The sequence below is a fragment of the Gallus gallus genome, chromosome 3, assembly GCF_016699485.2.
Source record: "Gallus gallus isolate bGalGal1 chromosome 3, bGalGal1.mat.broiler.GRCg7b, whole genome shotgun sequence".
Taxonomy (NCBI): Eukaryota; Metazoa; Chordata; class Aves; order Galliformes; family Phasianidae; genus Gallus; species Gallus gallus.
This window is the reverse complement of record NC_052534.1, coordinates 97215754-97232873: the sequence shown is the minus strand read 5'-3', so window position 1 is coordinate 97232873 and position 17120 is coordinate 97215754. Positions and strand designations below refer to the sequence as shown.

At 37.7% G+C, this 17120-nt stretch overlaps 1 long non-coding RNA gene across 1 annotated transcript in view; it reads right to left on the bottom strand.

Moving 5' to 3' along the window:
* The window catches only part of LOC101751426, a 97821-nt gene that overhangs the window by 57008 nt on the left and 23693 nt on the right, over positions 1-17120 (bottom strand). The window lies entirely within an intron of this gene.

Genomic DNA, 17120 nt, shown 5'->3' with positions numbered 1-17120 from the left:
GTATTCTGTGCTAACAAAGACATCTGGGAAAAAAAATGGCATGTACATGTAAAACACAGGAGAAATCTCTTTCTCCATCAAGAAAAGCTAAAGAAAGCACACCTAAGGGCCAAATATCATCCCACTATAGCTAAAATAGCCTTAATCATATTTCCAGGTACTAGAATATATTCAGAATCATACAAATACTTATGCAAATTCAACTGCAGAAGTTGATAAATTCTGAGATTATAATGATCTGTGTTACTAGAAAATCTAATACTTGCTTATAAGAAAAGCTGATCAGTAAGGAAGACATCAATGTTACAATATTTGGGGCAAGCAATTTAAATGTACAGTTATTTTTGTTGCCAATTAAAATATTAGTGTTAGATTATCATTAGTGTTCCATAGATGTTTTACTTTCAAATATTGCACTATATCGGAGCCTAAGAACACACAGAAATCAAACTCTACATCTTGAAGATCTTGTTCTTTAGACCAGTCATAGAAATAACTGGTTCTTCACGCAGTAGGACAGTGGCAGAAAACCAAAAAATTTGTACCTCCTAAGTCCATATCAATCACCCAGTCTCAAGAAGAAATAGCGATTTCATCTTAGATTGTGTTAATCTGGTAAGTTTTTTTTTATCTGATAAACACACAATTGCCTCTAGCCCCATTCAGTTCATTCTTCCTTCTCAAAGTAGAAGTAGACCTGCTGACTTGTGCTATTGGATTTTTTGATGCAGGAACCTTTATCCAATAAACTTCACAGTGTCTACCAGTGCATTTTATGCAAGCTATTAAACATCCATCACATGGAAATGACTCACAGTCATTACTGATTAGGTCATATTTGAGCCAGTGACCTAGAGCTGAAGAATAAAGACAGCTTAAATGGCTTTTTACCATACAACAAAGAACCATATGCCAAAATACAGTTGAAAGATGTAATTTAGCATACTTTCAGTTTATAACAAGCAGTTATCTGTTGCACTTTTAATTCCAGTCAAAGTAAAATCTTTGATAGTTCACTACTTTCAAAGCGCTACCCAACCAAATACAGCTATGGTGAACTGCAAATGCAGGCATTTTCATGCAAAGATCAACAGTTATTTTGTTGTGCTTTTTTTTTTCAACAGCTGCAGAGTTTTGTCAGCAAACCAAATCCTACATTTTGTCTTCACAAAGTTTGTTGATATTAAAATACAGAGATGGAAGGAAATTCTATGAAATCATTACAAGAAATATTGTTGCAGTTGAAGCATTCATAGTACAATCAAGTCTGCTTTGTGTGTTTTGAAGTATTCCCAAATCAAGATTTTATGAGTCTTGTTTTTCTTTGGCTGATTCTTTCACAGACAGAAATATTTGATAAATGGTAGCAAATGCTATTAACCAAATGATCAAAACTGCTGTCAATAGTGGATTTCCATATGGTGTCTGTTTTAAATTTAAGTGGAAGGTGATGTGATTACATTCATAAACTTCTTAGGAAATCCTTACAGTACTTTTCAAAGCACAAAAGGAGAATTCCTGGGTCTCACAAATGATATTACCCAGACAAAAAGGCCACAGATCTGCAATGACTGAACTAATCCCTGCCCTTCATATACAGCATAAATTCAAATCTGATTTGCATTTGGGATAACATCTGAATTTTCCCTTATATTCAATTCCAAGGGTATTGAAGGAAAGTAAATTTGGTTCCGTTTTTTGCAGACCTGAATATAAAGCACAGCTGTATTTGATACCTCATTGTTCTCCTACTGAAAATATTCTCATGGTATTTGTTCAAGAGACTTTTTGTACCAGCTGCAGTTTTCACATTATTTCCAGTAAGAATTAAAAAAAAAAAAAAAAAAAAAAAGAATTCACAAAGAACAGCAGAAAGCAAGCTTTAGTCTTCAGCAGCAGTGTATTCGGTGAATACAAAATGAAACTCTTGCTGTCTCTCTTCACGTTTCAGCACTAGTAACACTAATTGCTTTAACAAACTATACCACAGGCAGTAATCATTATCTCAAGGTGTTGGCTAATCTCCCTGCTCACTGGTGATAGGCGTGTAGAAATACCTTCTTTCACACCCCAAATGTAATGCAGAGGTAGTTTTGGGAAACACGTTTTTCACAGGAACATAAGGTAAGATTAGTCATTTCAATGAAATGATGTATGTTACTAAATGACATATGGATTTGGATACTAAGGACATTAGTAATTCAGATGGAAAGTTAATGCAGAGATTTAAAGGAATAGCTTGGTTTTGTTCTCTTACTACTTTCCAAATGATCACATGAAAACATCAGTATATTTGAAAATTGCTTAAAGCCTGTTAATTGTCAGAGTATTCCTAACTGCGGCGAGACTCCTAACCTAGAACTCCTATAGAGGCTACGTACAGCATCCACGTACAGACAGAAACAAGTAAGAGTTGGAGAGTACATCTGTATTGTGTTGATTTGGTTGCAGTTTTCTCTTAGTCCTAACAGTGGACAGTCCCTTGTCCAAACAGTGTAGATTTTAGTTCACAGTCTGTCAAGGTCATTCTGAAAATCTATTCCACTCTCCAGTACACTGCTGGACAGCTTTGCCCATTTAAGTATCACCTGTAAAGTCAATGATAACTATTAGGCTGAACAGCCCATCATTCCCAAGATTATCCTTTCTGTTGAGATATGACTTTGGCTTTTTCTAGAAACCTCTTCCAGTCACCACAGTCTTCCCAGAATAACACATAGCAGCCTTGTAATGAGGCCAGTCTTCCCCAGCACTCTTGAATATAGCCCTTCTTGAATTATGGCCTAGTGTATGTCCAGTTTATTTCTAAGCTCCTTATTCAACCTTCCTCTTCTTCAGTGTACTCATCTTTTCCTTAGATTTCCTTTTGCTGCCAGTGTATTTACAGAAACCTGTCATCCTGCCTTTCTTGCTAGTTGCATCTCTAGATTGGAGTTGCTTTCATAATTTCATTACTGCATACTCCATCTACTTTGGTACATTCCTCACATGTGGCTCCTCCCTGCTTTAATATTCTGTGCCCTTCCTTGCTCTTCTCATTTTGGGTCAGTCAGATACTCCTTGTTCATCTGCACTGGTCTTCTACCACACCAACTTGACTTCCTGCACAATAGAATTGCTGCGGCTTTAGGAGACTGCCATTCTGATTTTAAATTCCTCAATTTCACAGGTGCCACAGCCAAGGATACACTCAGCCTTCACATCCCCAGTCATTACTCCTTTATCTGTGAGAAAGAAACGCTTTGTGATCTATCCAAGTTCCATCCCTCAAGTCAGGTTATGCTCATGCACCAAGATGGGCACTTTGTGTGGAAGTGGAACAATGAGTCCTGAAAACATCAAAAGAATCATGAATGGTCCTCCCACTTCATACATCTGACTCCCTGTACTGACTGACTGTTCATCCTGCGAATGGAGCCTACTGCTTATAGCAGAGTTGACTGCACCAACATGGCCTGTTAGGACTCAGCTCTAATGCTCACTGTGTGATAGAAAATGTTTGTAAAGTCCTTGCACAAGATGTAGAAGGTTGAACAATACTCAAAGATGTGACCAAGTAAGGTGTGCTGGCCTTGATCCAGTCCATGAGGGTTTGCTGCATCATTGTGAACCAACCAAAGATATACTTAAGAACTCCTTGCAAAAATTAACCACCTAATTGAAGTTGTTGTGGTCAGGTCATTGATCAGCCTCAGATTTAGAAAACAGAACAAACTGTTTTCTCTTTTGTTGCCTGACTAGGAATGTGTCAGTCCTACTCACCTAATCTTTTAGCAGGAACGTTACCCAGGCATCTAACACTCTGCTTCAGCACAAACCTGGAAGTGCCTTTGTTTTGGCACATTTCTGCATCACAATTCCTCTATTGCCATGAGCTCTCAGGCCCTAAGTGAGTGTCTAGAAACAAAATAATTCCAGAAAAAAAAAAAAAAAAAGCCTTCTATCTTTTAAGTATTTCACAGTTAGGCTCTGAATGCAACTAACCAAAGTCAGTCCCACACAAGCAGATCTCTGTCTTCAACATTTTGTTTGCTAAAAGCAGCTTCTCCTTCAAGCATGCAAAAATATCACTATGCTGACAAAAAAAAAAAATGATGCATGCTAAGGGCAAAGCTGAGACAAAAGGAATGGCAGTTAACAAGTATTCTCATACTGCAGCACTGGAAATAATTGTTATAGCAAGAGTCTTAAAAGAGTTGTAAGTTTGTTCTGATAGAACAGAAGAATAGTGTTATCAGTTCTAGACGTGCAAATATGAGTATAAAAGAAACATCTTCAATATTAGCAGTTTCAGCCTTCTTCTGTTCTCTCTGTTATACTTCCTCCACCACCAGTGGAAAATCTTACTCTTTCCTCTGTATTTCTCTGAATGGTAGCTAACCAGAGAATATCCCTGCAACTGAGCATTCTGTTTGACAGTCTTACTTATGAATCTGTTTCTCAGATGCTGAAACCCCACTGAGACTTGTATTTCAGTATGAGTCATATTTCATCACAGTATGTTAATTCAGTTATTCATTTCCATTGAGGGATTGTCTTATAGAACACGTCAATGGAAGCCTTATTGTTTCCAAAAGAATATTATGTCATCTTAATGCGGTTTAGATCCAGTGCCTGCAGCTGCCTTCTGTTTAAGACTTGTTTCATTTAAGTTTATAACATTTTGAGAGACTAAATTCCCATTCATAGCTGCTTGGATCTAGGTCTTTAGTTTTATTATTGATGTGATGCAGCACAACTTATCCCTCTAAAAGCTGTTCTCAGCTGAATGGTTAAGCAAAACATCAATCCGGCCCCAGGGCTCAAAGCTAATCTTTCAGCTCATTACATTTTAAAGATTGCAAACAGTCAGAAGGCCTGGAATTTATGTAACTTGGGTTATATACAGTAAAAGCATGTAAAAGTTATATAACTTAATGTTCATATCAGATGTTGAAAAATAATAGGTAAATCAGACACAGGAACATAACAAAAATGTCTCAGAGGAGTACTTACGGTTATCCTTTGACTAAACACACACAAAGAGCAATATATATTCGTATGTGATTAATTCTCCCACCATTTCAAAATGAAATTCACATTTTTGCAGTATTTAATTTTTATAATAGCATTTTCTTAAGTACTTCAATAATACCCTCAAATCTTTGCAAGTTTAAATTGATTTTATAAACAGGCTAATTAATTTTCCTTTCCTCATTTCTGGAGTTTCAGAGTTCCTACATACCTGGGCTGCTAACAGCTTGACTGTAGAATAGTGTTACAACTAACACCATGATTTTGCCATAGAAATGTCAAAAGAAATGCACAGTCAGATTTCTAAGGAAAAGGTTATGTCAATTCTAAAGAAAGATCAAGAATCACATTTCTTTGTTCATATCTCTTAATATATATTGCAAGGTATTTGCTCAGTGAATACTACCCTGTCAAAATGATCCACAGTTTCTGTATTTAATTAAGAGTAGACACACCTTTATAAAGGTATAAGAAAGATGAAGAAATTTCTGTGTGGTCCTCCAGGCTGCATTATTAGGGAAGCCAAAAGAAAAGTTCCTAGTCATACCTTCTGCCCTGAAACTTTATGAATTCCAGCCTGACAGCCTCCAGGTCTTAAAAAGTGTACATATTTTTTTCTTAAAATAAATAAAAAAAAAAAGCATTTTTTCTTTCTAAGCTATATCATTAATAAAAGGCACAGCTCCTGCCTGTCTGAGGTGTGATGCTGTGGCCTTTTTCCCACCAAAACAGCCTACCAAATGCATCAGACACTGCTGGTCAGTGGAATAAACACAAGACTCCACATTGAAATGTGCCAGAACTGCTGATATATACCTCAGCTGCAGTACAGCATAGCTGTCAGCCCTGTACCAGGCATGCCTTTAGCCTGGAATATCTCATAACCTAACAATCAGGCTGTTGCACTATAATCTGAAAGTCAGTGCATAAAGTGGATGAAGAAATCAAGCTACAGTTACTCCAATAAATTATAATTCAACACGGGTTTTTTTGTTGTTGTTGTTTTGTTTTGTTTTGTTTTTAATTTCTCAGATAACACCAATACAGTCATATATCCACCAACGTTTCAGCTCTTAAGAAGTACCTAAATTAAGACTCATCATACATTCAGATCCCTGCCTCCTTGTTGGGAAATAAAAGGCTTTTATGTAGGGTAATTCAGCATAGCTGAAATCCAGATCAATTCCCAAGATCCTGCCAGTACATTAAAATCTATTACCACAGAGCCCTTTCCTCTGGAAACGGAACTCTTCTGTTTCAGGAGGACCATTCTCAACGATGCCCAGTGAAGGGTTCAGTAAAGGATGTTGTGGCTCTTGAGGCTTTAAGTGTTTTTCTGGCTGTCTGACATTGTATTCACCTACTCATAAGCAGAAAGTACCAAATTCCAAAAGATCTTATTTAAAATATGTCTTTCAAGGAATCCCTTATTCCCTGAACAGCCACAGACAATATATGCCTTTGTTTTAAAAAGTGAGTCAAAAGATCTAACCACTGCAGTCAACCTCATGGAAAACAGGAAAACTTCCATTAAAATTCATTTTGGAGGGGTTAGAAGCAGATTTTTAATCAATTAGATCTTTTTAGATACCTGGGGAAGAGAAGGATTTTTAGGATTATGGCCTGACTCTATTCCCACTGAAGTTAATGGGAGCTTTGCCATTAACTTTGAAAGAGGATGAGGCCCAAAACTTTTAAGAGAATAACGCAGTAGTATTTAATGGTTCATGCAGACCTCCTCAGTTGAAAATACCTTTGTGGTTCCAAGTTTCCATCTACCTTTCCTGGATAAACATGGACATTTAGTTCTCTATTTCAAATTGTTTCCAACTAACATTTGCAACACAGTCATAGTCCGTTTTTGTCTTCCATTAAAAAAAGAAATATTTAGCATGTTCCATGATGTTAGGAAATGCCAAGGAATCATTCCAGCAAGTAAAATTTCATACATCTAGCTGGCTAGGAAGAATAAATAATGACCTTTTCCACATGCCAGCAAATATAAAACGTTCATATTTCCACAGGCACAAGCTTAATGGCCATCTGAGATGTCTGATTCATTTATGATTTAAGCAGTGTTTATAGAAGTTGACCAAAGAATTTACTTGATATCACTGAGGAATGCAAAACACATGAGTAAATTATACAGTGCAGATATCCACAAGAAATTCACCAAAAGTGAAGCTAAGTACATTTACACTAAATAAAATTTTGCATGCACATATACTTCTATGCAATCATGCAAATCCAGTCTCCATCATTTCAGATCAATTCTACAGTTTTTAAATTAGCATATTATAATATCAGATTGTAAGCCTAAATACAACTCTTCTCCTGTTTTCTTTATCAAATTTCTTTTCCGCTACACTACATCAACCTGTGCATTATATATGTGTTTATTATAGAGCTGCTACCAAGTGTAGGCCTCATCTCAAGCTGTAACTTTTGTTTCTATGTCCAAAACAGTCACCTAGAGCCACTGGAGATTGGTTACATGGCTGGTGGGTGCTGTTTAAGAATGGTGTGGAGCTCCATAGGTCACATGCCATATTTGTAAAACTTGCACAGATGTCTTGGGCACATCTCAAACAGGACTAAATACTCCATCTGGGCATGGGGAACAATGGAAAAAGATCTACATTTTTATTCTAAACCTGAAATTTAACCTCCTTCAATATATTCATAGGATTTCACCACAGTCAGTGCAGATATCTTCAACAGCAGATTCATCTCATTCATTATAGATGGTTATGAAAGGCTGTAATGAATTAAACTCTGGAATTGTCCTCTCTTCAATGGCTATGGCTATGTTTCAGTAAACAATGTATTTAAAGCTAGTGTACATGCTCAACCTCCAGCATACAATTGTCTGTACTGCTTAATTGTTGTGATGCTCCCTGGTGTAGCTTTGGCCTGGGTCAACTAGCGCTCTCCAAAACAGTCTGGACATATTTCAGGAGCTAGCACTAGCCAGGGACTGTTCTCAATAATGACAAAAGAATGGACCATGTTTCATTTACTGGAAAGATGTAGCTTATATGTAGCTTAGATGAGGTACTTATAATTTCAGCATGGCCCTAGTCTAGATGAGATTAAACCATCTAGTACAACTGAAATATTTGTAGCTGGCCAGTAACTGCAGACATTCTGCTGAGCATAAGCACTTTGGTCCCACTATTACAGATGAACTCAAGGATTGCTGGTTCAAAATCTTGTCCTACCCTGAAATGTCTGAGATAGAATTTCTCAGTCTTGCTTAGAATTGGCCTCATAGCACTGTTGTACAAACAAGACCTAATAAAAAACACATAACTGAATGAAAAGGTAAAAGGAAATGTTGGAATAAAGTCTCCAGTTTTATGTAGCAAATAAATTAAAAGCAGTGTGGTCATTTTAGTTAAGCAGTATGATTTTCAAAACATCTATTCATCCTTTTATGGAGCAGTTGTTCAATACTGATGTACTGGATATGCGATAATACGTGCCAGGCCTAGAACCATGTCACAAAAACAGGCATGCCATGACTAAGACACTATCTTGGGTACTTCAGCTGGCTACTGTAAGCTAAGCTGGATAAAATAAGGCTACTGTGACTAAAGGAAATTTTTCATATTGGTTCTTAAATTAAAGACTATGTAATGTGATCGACAGTATGTAAAACAACATGAGCAATGTGTTTTCCCTTATGATCTCTCACATTGGTCATAAATACATTATTTCCTCTGTAGTGACTTCTCAAAGGCATTAGGCAATCTGGATGTAATTCATTTGACTTACATTTTGCAGGGTCATATTCTCCTGTGTTATTGCTTTGCCATAAAGGGATTGCATAAAGAGCATCCCAGAACACAGTCAGACTTCAGAAGGAAAATTTTTCAAAGCAGTAATCTGGCTGCTTATTATGGCCTATTTTGTGGAATGTAGTCAAAAGGTACAAACAATCCGAGCATCTAACCTCAGTTAAGTGAAGAGTGGGACTTCTTTCATAGTTAAATACTTAGTCTCCCTGGAACAATTTGTTTGATTCCTGGAAGAGCTGACTTGGATGCTGAGATTTCCAAAGTTCCACTGGACACCATGAAACTCACAGTGGGAGTGGCCACAGCCTGCTAGCCAAAAAATTAAAAACCTGAGGTACTCTTACTTGTGGTAAGTTTTACACACAGTGGCAGGTTTCACATGACTCCAATGAGTCATGACCTATGGCCAAAGCAGTACTTGTACTCAGTGATACAAAGTATGTCACTGTGGTTATTTGGCTTCTTCTCTCATCCCAGCTGTAGCTGTAGGTAAAAGCTCTTGACGATTAGTTATAAAATGTGCTTGACAATTGCCTGCGATAAAAAAAAGTTCTGAAATGATGCAACACCCACAGGCATTGGTGCAAAGTGTCTCATAAACTTCACATGGCTTTTAGTTCAGACAGGGACATACTTTACTAAGCGGGCAAGGAAAGTAGGCAGTCAGGAGGTGATTATCATCTTTACATAAGCTGCCCGTCTGACTGCTGAGAGTAGGAGATCCAGCTGGGAATGTTCAAGCCACTGTCTGTGTTGAAGTTATGTCATCAATACTGTAGCTCTTGGCTGAAGTAATTTCAAATAATAAAAGTTTCTTTAGTTTGTAAAACTAGCTTTTTCATATATAGAAGGGTGTCTAGTGTCTCAGCGTTGCTCTCCAAACATCATCTTTCACTCTAAAACAGTATTAAGGGCCAAATTCTCTGTGTGGCTTCAACCCAGACTCTAACATTACAGCTGCAAGTTCTGCACAGGGTGAGTAGCCTTCTAAATATACTGGTCTTGAAGAGTGTATTGTGTAATTCACACACAATCCAGGAAGAAATGGCAATGGATCAACACAGAGATAGAATGGTCATAAATAAGCCAGAATTTGTTTCCTTTTCTAAAAACATCAGGAGTTTTCTGGGGACTATTATTAGAAGTGCAGCTGGAAGAAAAGAAATGTATCAGATGAAATTAAAAAGTATAATGAAGGTTCATACCACTTCATAATTCATAGTAAAATCTAAACCAACCAAAGAAGGAAACATTAGGTATGTCTCAGAGTCGCAGTGGGAAAAACAGAGCTAGAGAAGAGTGAGCTCTTCCTGCCCTATAGGAGCAGTAGTCTTCTAAAACCATCACTTCCCTGGGGCTTTTGTACTAAGCTACCAGTGCAGCTGCAGTAGATATCATCACTGTTCTAATTTTCTGGAAGTCAAAACAACTAAATGTAATACTCTGGGACTTCCAATGCACTGTACACTGACTGTGGAAAGGTGAGATGCACTATCATAGAATGGTTAGGGTTGAAAGGGACCTGGCCTTGAATGCTTCCAAGGAGGAGGTATCCACAACCTCTCTGGGCAACCTGTTCTAGTGTCTCACCACCCCCACAGCAAAGCATTTATTCCTGATATCTAGTCTAAATCTACTCTCTTCCAGTTCAAAGCCATTTCACCTCATCCTGTTGCTACACGCCCTTATAAAAAGTTCCTCCCCAGCTTTCTTGTAGTCTACCTTCCGGTACTGGAAGGCTGCTATAAGGTCTCTTCAGAGCTTTCTCTTCTCCAGGTTGAAAATTTTGTCACATGAGATAGGATTCAGTCTTCCTAATATATGCCCTGGAGGTAAACAAAGCAGTACTAGGGCACAGGCATCCAACCATCCACACTGCTTGTTTGCTGGCACATCTCTGTCATGTTTCCAAGCTGTGTCTGGTTGGTGGTGCACCAACGCAGGCACAACACAGGAGCTGGCATGGACACTTCCAGTAGGTGACAGTAAGCAGCCTGTCCTTTCAGTGAGGAAAAAGAAAGGTATGAAAGACTTTAATGACACAGCTATGGCCAATTTGTGCAACTTGGCTATGAAAGCTGGAGAATAGGCCTGGGCTCTCCTCACTTTATTATGCTGGTTCTCAGCTGCCTGAACAAACAAAAAGATTCTCACTCCCTCTGGAAGTGTTTAAAGTATCCAGCTCTCTCCATGCAGGGAATCTGCAGTATTCAGTTTGAAATTCAGTATTTCACTTGACACTCACTTGGATTAGGCAGAGAGGTCTGCACCTTGATTTACTACAGCTGAGGAAGATCTCATAGTGTCTGCAATTCCCTACACCTCTCTACAAGTAGAGTTCTGCTGATAACATCGATGCGTTCTTACTAGCAGTGATATTAATTAATAAGTATTTCCATCAAAGAAGAATATGTTCAGCACAATAATAAATCTTTTCTTTGAATTAATTATTACAATAAAACTGTTTTTTTTTTTAACTCAGAACAAATGACTTGAACAAACTGTATCATGCAGACTAGCGTTTTAATTGAATATGTAAATCTCTTGACATCACACATATCTCCAAACTTGTCTCAGATTAAATTCCACTTGTAGCCATGAGTATCACTTTTGACAGGTTTGTGGCCTCCATTTTTTGTCAGAAATAACTGAGTTCAATTGGCTTAGGAAACCTCCTCCAGCAACAACAGCCCTCTTGGTTACACCAGTAATCTGGGAAATGCTGCTCTCCATGTCCAAACCAATGTAGCTCCCATCTATACAGGAGTCTTTCACTGATTTTCCTGGAATTTGAGCACCATGAAGGAAATACCCAGAAGATATTGTTTAGTGCTGGCCTTGTCATCTAGACATTGTCATTAAAGAATGATGTTGTTAAACCCTGCTTTTAATGCAATAAATATTTCAAATCTTACAGCAAAAATATTTCTACATAGCCTTTCTATTAACCAGTTATTCTAGAAATGTGCACTGATTTGGGAAGGTTCAGGTTAGGTATTAGGAAGAAATTCTTCTCAGAAAGACCAGTTAGGCATTGGCACAGGCTACCCAGGGAAGTGGCGGAGTCACTGTCCCTGAAGGCATTTAAGGAAAGGGTAGATATAGTACTTAGGGATATGGTTTAGTGGTTGATATTGGTGGTAGGTGGATGGTTGGATTAGATGATCTTAGAGGTCTTTTCCAACCTTAATGATTCTACAATTCTTTGAATTCAGCCACAGAAATCACTCAAGCCTTATGAAATACAACACAAAAGGCGAGGAAAAGTGAAAAAAAAACAGTTTCTCTTTTAGCATAACGTTACCATGGGAGCTTGAAAGATGCAAAGATAGTACTGAAAGTCTATTAACTAGCTGATGTTTCATAATTCTTTATCCCACCCCTACAGACTCAAAACGCTGCCCCTATACCCGCTGGAAAGCAGCAGGCAACTCTAGGAAGCTGTGTGCTATAAGGTTCAGAGAAGACAAAAAGAGCCTTGCAGACAGGACTAGTCCTCCTCATGCTGCCCAGATCTGCAGCTCTGATGAACTGAGAGAGACCAAGAGAAAATACTTCAGAACAGGGTAAACAGGGTATAAGGCCAAGAAAGAAAGCTGGCATATTGTAACTGAGGAACAAGAATCATGCTGGATCTTACTTAGTAATTTCTATAATAAAGGTACACTAAAGCAATTTTTCTACAAATGGGTATTACTTATTCTCATTGAATTTTGGGTCCAGAAATGTTGTACCTTTATCATCACAACCCATATAGATTCTTTTAAAGTAAAACACAGAAGAACTCCAGAGATCTGCTGAGACAGATCAAATGTTCATGGAGTTATTCTTTCCAAGGAATGAAAGGTTCCTCGCAACAGGTGCTGCAGTGACTAGCTGAAATTCTTGCTATATACGGCTTTATAAATAAATCTAAAAGCAAATAAAAGGAAAGAGTCCATTGTATTCCAGTACCTTGGAGTCTGAAGCAAAGGCTTAATGGTAAAATTTACTTCAGGGTAATTCAGCACAGTGCACTAATTGCTAAGGAATCATAGCCAATTCATCTTTTGCCAATAATATTCACTAGTTACTACCCAGAACTGCATTGAGCTGAGTCTAACAGCCTGAATGGACATCTTCTGTTTTTTATTAGCTTTTCTATGATTTCTTCACTTACTTGCAATCTCTGTAGTCTCATAAATCTGACATTCTTTTCTTCATTGATGCTAAGCTTCAACATCAGCTGCAGAGAGTGCCTACTCACTCTCAAGAACTTTGGGAAATAGGGATTTAAAACTTAACAGGCTGAAAGGACCCAAATGAAGCCTCATGTGTTGTGAATTACTCATAATAGATGAAATGTGGATAACACCCACCCTTCATTATTTTAAATGAAAAACAGGACATTTATCTGTATCAAGAGGGATGTTGGAAGAATAGGACAATAGAGTGTGAATTCTAGATTCACAATCTTCTTTATGTCAGTCAGGCATGAATTCGGGTGCAGAAAATGCAATTCACCTTGTCATTAGATGTCTCCACATTTGGTAGATGTCCAAAAGCTAGGCTGCTTTTACCAACTAATAGGCATTTCTAAGACAAACCTGCTGACCTGTTTTATACATTTGCTGTAGAACAAGGTGAAGTGCCAGCTTCTTTCCACTGATTATAAATTGTGTCACAATGAGCAGCTAAGATGTAGATTTCTAGAAAAACCCTTGCCTGCGCTTCTTTTTCATATTTCCTGCCTTCTGCACAGCCATTAAAAGTATCTGGGAATTCCATTCTGAGGCCCAAATCTCTGCCTAATCCATGGTCACAAATTCCACTCTACTGTGTAGCTGCCGAGTAGATGAACCTGAAAATACTGCACATCTCTGCTGTAAACCCTATTGTGAATCCAGAAGCTCAGGTTACTTGTAATCTCTTCCCTAGTGGCTCATGCTCCCACAGCTATCACTCCTTCAGTTAAGGCTCTGAGATACCTCTCATGGAGTATCCAGTATGTCCAACTACATGAGAAAAGAGAAGAAAAACTCTTCTGTGGCTATTTATTTAGTAAAGATTAGAATATAGCGAGTCCAAAACAAATCAAACAAAGAAAATAAATATATGTGACAGATATTTGTCATGTTACTTCATATGAAGCACTTAATATGAAGTAATTAGATGTATCAGTGATACAGACAGACTGATTCTAGTTAATATATGCAAAGAAGTGTTGGGTATTTATGCTATTTCTGGAATATTATACTGTCAACTATTCCAAGCATCCTTGGCAGACCTTGAGACAAGCCCTGGGAGAAGGAAGCAGGTAAGCAAGTAATACAAGTTGCTCTTTCTTGAGCACACAACCAGAGCCTTTAATTCACTCCAGAAACATCAAATTCCAAATGTCTACCACAGTCAGGAGTGGACACGTTCTATGTTCATATACACAACAGAAGATAGTTGGAAGCTGAAAGATAAACAGAAATCATTAACCTATTCTACATCTGGGAAGATTAAAAGAGAATGTGCTGAAATGTCTTTTCATTTCCTCCTAAGGAAACATACCCCATCACTCATAAAAACCTATTAATTGGCTGCAGATTGGCTAAAAGTCATGTCAGTTACAGTAATGATAGTGGCAGCTATGAATAGTTTTGGTGCTCAAGCAGTTGTAACCAAGTTCCAAAGTTAACAACCCACTGTGAAAAGAAAAAATAAATAAATAAATAAGAAGAGTTCTCACCTCTCAAGGTTTTCTCATTTGAGTTTGGCTACTGAGAAGTTAAGGCTGTGAAATAACAGTTTGTGCCATGAAAAATTTCTCTGCAGTAACAGTTTAGGACAGAACCCAGAAACATCGGCTTTGCCTTGTAATCCCCTGACACAAAGCACAAACCCTCCCATGGCCCAGCTGCTCAGGCTGTCTCACAGGGCAGATCAAGAAGGAACCTTGTCAGCTATTATTGATCATTAATTTATTACCATATTTTATTGTAGCACTCCTGCTCCATGACAGATAAGCAGAGTCAAGAAATTTATAGGTCTTTTGAACTCACAGGCTAAAGCAGCAGTGGCTATTAAATAGTGTACTGTTATAAAAGAAGCTGAGGCCCCATAAAAGAAGGAAAATGGGATGAAAGGTGTCTCCACAGATCTTCATCTCATCTCCCACAGACTTATACTAGTCAACTAATTTCTGATTAATAACTCATTAGGGATGGAGTGAATTTCTAGAAGGAAGGTAAAACCTGTTCTAAAGTGGCATGACTTGCCAAAACCAGCAGACATAATTTCCTTCTTCTATGAGCAGGGGAACAAACATTTGGTGATGACTCAGTACAAATTGACCTTAACCACCTTTTTACTGACAACCCCCCGTTTTGTGAGATAAAATTGGAGAAAACTTGAAATTTCTGTTGTAAGTTATCAGTCTTCCAAAAACTTTTCTGGACCCCTTTAAGTAAACCACACCATTTTCCTTTGCACATAGATGCCTGGGTAAGAAAATTTAAATAAATCAGTACGAGTACATTTTGTGTCACTCAGATAAGTGGCAAGCACTTTTTAAGGATACTCAGTACATTACATTCCATCAGCTGCAAAGGAGATACTGGCAAAATAACAATTAATTTATTTCATTTATTTCCCTTACACATATGCACATTTTAAACATCCAGAACTTTCTCTGGATAATGAATAACCCCTTTTTATTACATTTGAAATAAGTTTTGAATGGCTTCACTTGAAGATCTTGCTCTTGCATAGGACAAGAGAGCAGAATCAGCTGAAATTTCACACTGCACGATTTCTCTAAACCTGCTCAATAGATTAGAAGTAAATTTGGAAATTAGGTGCTCTCTTTCTACAAAGTACCTTTCTGTTTCTGCAGAAAGTCTATATCACTTCTTTCTGACTCGGTTCTGGAGCTAGAGGAATTTTCTTGCCTACTTCCCATTCAAAAACATTCATTCTTCCCAACATGGTCTCTCATCAAGTAAAGACCATCATGACTTCTTGTTTACAAATGTTACTGTGGGAGAACAAATTGCACATTGCAAAACTGCAGGCCTGAATTCAGCATCTAGGTAAAGCAGCAGTTGTAATGTGTTCAGAGATGATTTTGCTTTGCATTCTCTTTTGTAGCTTTTTCTTCAGTCTTTCTAGAGCAGGAGATCAGTATCCCCAGAAAACCCAACCCTGTTTTTCCTCCTCGTTCTCTGTTTAATGTAGTGAGGACTAGCAAAGATACAGCCTTCCCACAGAAGTTTCTACCCAAACATTTTATATTTCAGTCCTGCTGTTCATGTCTTTATGTGTTCATGATTAAATGAAACCATTCTTCATCTTCCTTGATGGTGTCCTAGCTCTGTGCTGCTCACATCATTGTGCCATATGTGCAGAATGGATGTGTTATTGCCAGTGTAGCTATTAAACCCCATATGCTTCAGTCTGTGGGAAAGAAAATATTATATATGCAATCAACAGGCCATTTCTCATGTAAGTTTGTTTTAATGCATTAGAACTAATTTTTCAGTTAGATTTAATATGCATAATTCTTGACTTATTCCTGCAAACTCCTCAATTGTGCTTAAAAAGAAAAAAAAAATGACCCTAAAATTCAGGTATACCATGTGCCACTGTGATATCAAAATTCCACATAAACAGCAACCAGTACACAAGAAGAAAAGAGGAGAACATGGACTCTACAGTTGGTGTATATCATCTGGTATTTTTAAGTGTTATCCATGTATTTCCTCCTTCTAAAGGTTCATAGAATCATAGAACCATAGAATGCTTTGGGTTAGAAGGGACCTTTAAGATCACCTAGTTCCAGTGTCTCACCACCCTCGCAGTAAAGATTTATTTCTAATATGTAGTCTAAATCTATCCTCTTCCAGTTTAAAACCATTTCCCCTCATCCTGTCATCACATGCCCTTATAAAAAGTCCCTCCCCAGCTTTCCTGTAGTCTCCCTTTAGTTATTTTCCTATTGTATATTGTGCAATTTGGTGCAACCAAGTATTACGTGACATTACTTAATTCTGCATCTCCTTACCTCTGGGATGATGTTTAAGGCTAATTCCTCTTGTTCCAGAATCAAGCACCATGTAATGAAGTGATAACCTACCACTTGCTTTGTGAAAAGAACATAAGTAATGAGACAACATTACAGTGGGGAACTGGTTGACATACACAGTAAGTAAACTATACTCTGTTCCAGACAGTTAATGATGAATTAAAATTAACCCCTGACTGTTGCTGTTTTCCTGGGTAATATTTTAAGAAGTAATGCCCTTAGGTTCAGGACTCCTAATTATCTTTTGTTGTGTGACC